Source organism: Dipodomys ordii, unplaced genomic scaffold, assembly GCF_000151885.1.
Source record: "Dipodomys ordii isolate 6190 unplaced genomic scaffold, Dord_2.0 Scaffold170, whole genome shotgun sequence".
Classification (NCBI taxonomy): domain Eukaryota; kingdom Metazoa; phylum Chordata; class Mammalia; order Rodentia; family Heteromyidae; genus Dipodomys; species Dipodomys ordii.
In genome coordinates this window covers 40,276-43,037 of record NW_012267386.1, presented here as the reverse complement: position 1 = coordinate 43,037, position 2,762 = coordinate 40,276, and positions in this window count along the sequence as shown.

Sequence of the window (2,762 nt, the reverse complement as noted above, 5' to 3'; positions counted from 1 at the left end):
CCTCCCTCCTTCCCTTCCTTCCTTCCTACCTTCCTTCCTTCCTTCTTCCTTCCTTCATTTTCTTTTCTTTTCTTTCATCTGGTATCAGAGTTTGAACTCACGTTCAGTTTGATACTTGCACAGCTGGCATTCTACCACTTAAGCCATTCCTGTAGCCTAGCTTTTTACTGGTTACTTTAGCGATAAAGTCCTCAAGATTTTATCTTGCCTGGTTTGTGTTGAACCATAGTCTTCCAGATCTCAACCTCCTGGGTAGCGGGATTATAGGTATGATATATTTCTTAATTAGTTTAGGCAATATTTTATTCCCTGCGATCCTTATCCAGAGGATAAGACTTTAGCATCAGATTCCAGTTCATCTGCTCATCCCCAAGGCTGGGAGGAAATCTGTGTCTTCCTCTGTCTTTCTGCTTTATTTGCCAAACCTGACCTTTCCAGTTTCAATCCTTGGATGACCCAGCAATACTTTCCACTTTAACTGTGTCCACGCATTTCCATTGCTGTTAGTCATCCAATCTGTTAAGAAGAGAAAAGAAAAATGCCTAACGAAAAGTTGAGGAAAGTGATGCTTCTTAGATGCTGAAAAGTCAATTGTTGACCTATATATTTCCATGGAGTTAGCATTTGCTTATGGCTGCATTCCTTCAATGCAGGTAAAGAACAACCCAATTATCTGGAAAGAAAAAAAAAGCACAGCAGTTTATCTTGGTGAGGTCATTTATTAGACTTTGAAACAGCTCCATAAATAAGTGGATTTCTTACTTGCCAGCAGTCTCATAAATACATCTACCTACAAATGATATTGCTAGCTATTTGCAAGAGCAAAACCCTATATTTATAGTACTACAGAGATTCTATGATAAAAATCACAACTTTTTTTTTAAGTACCTTGGGAAGGAGGAAACTTTCAAGAGAAAATGTGAGAAATAGTCACGTGTGCACGTGCGCGCGCGCGCGCGTGTGTGTGTGTGTGTGCGCGCGCGCGCGCGCACGCAGATACTGGAGCTTGAACTTAGGAGCTCTTCTCTTGCTTGGCTTTGTTATTGAAAGTTGGTGCTCTACCACTTGAGCCACTCTCCTGGATTTTTGCTGGTTAGGAAATAAGATTCTCTCAGATTTATCTGCCCAAGCTGGCAGATCCTCAGGACTTAGTCACCTGAATACCAAGATTATAGGTGTAAACCACACTCACCTGGCCCATACATCTATATTCTTCAGCATCCTTAAGCATCAATGGCACTGTATTTCTGATAATGCTTTCTGAAGTTGTTCTTTCTGAGGACCAGAATAGAAGACCAGATGTTTCAATTTCCTATTACTTTATGCCTTTCCAGGTGTAATTTCAATTAACTTGAAAAGTAGTGCCAAACACAGAACAAATAACATATGTGAGGGAAAAGTAAAAATTGTTATCCCAGTCATTTAATAATGTATGAAGTATACCATTGGTACAATATAGACTTTGATATGCAGATTTTGTATGTGTGGAAGAGAGAAAAGCATTTTGATCAATAAATTGTAGATTAATTCTTGCTACTTATAGGAAATAATGTATGCATAGGGTGAAAGTGGCAATAAAATCGAAAGCAAATCTCACTCTTTCCTACTCAGCATTCCTGCCTTTTCTACCAAAACTGTCCCCCAAATGCAACCAGTGACAAGTATGTCTGACTTTAGTTATAGTGATGCAACCAAACATGAATATACCTTATAGCTAAAGAATTAACTTCCTGGCACTTCTGGTGCACAAGTTCCTCCCAAAGCCCCAGTGGCTCTGGAGTAGACTCATATTACATGAAGCCTGAATCATATACATTCAAGATACAATTTTTTTGGTAAGTTACTGGGCTTGAACTCAGGGCCTAGATGCTGCCCCTGAGCTTTTGTGCTTAAGGCTAGTGCTCTACCACTTTGAGCCACAGCTCTACTTCTGATTTTCTGGTGGTTAATTGGAGATAGAAGACTCACGGACTTTCCTGTCCAGGCTGGCTTTGAGCTGTGATCCTCAGATTTCAGCCTCCTAGTCACTAGTATTATAGTCATGAGCCACCAGCACCCAACAGATACACTTTTAAGAAAAACTATCCAGAACCAGGTGCTGATGAAGTCCTAGCTTCTCAGGAGCCTCACTTCTGAAGGATTGAGTTTCAAAACCAGCCTGGACAAATAAATCCATGAGATTTCATCTTCAATTAGTCAGCAAAAGCCAGCCTGAAAGCATGGCTCAAGTGATAGAGAACCAGTCATGAGAAAGCAAAGTGAGCAAATTTGCTGCAAAAAGAAAGAGGAGGAAGAAGATAAAGAGGAGGAGGAGGAGGAGGAAGAGGAGGAGGAGGAAAAGGAGGAGGAGGAGGAGGAGGAGGAAGACGAGGAGGATGAGGAAGGAAGGAAGAAAGAAGAGCAATCCAAAATTATTTTTAATGCCATGGCTCTTCTGGTACCTTTCAAGGGGTGATGGCAAGGAAAGATTTCTCTCTTGCTGTTGAAGTTTTTATTGGTTCCACAGTCTAACCCCACTCTTTTGATGTTTCATTATTTCCTGGATTAATTCCTCAAACAAATTATTCTTAGGGGGGACAGCATCAGAGTTTGAACTCAGACATTACATGGTTGCTGAGATTTCTTGTTCACAGATGGTACTCCAGCACTTAAACAGTGCTTCACGCTTTGTTTTGTGCTGGTCAATTGGAGGTGGAGCCTCAAGATATTTCTGTGCAGGCTGGCTTTCAAACACAATTTTTAAAGTCTCAGCCAGGATTACA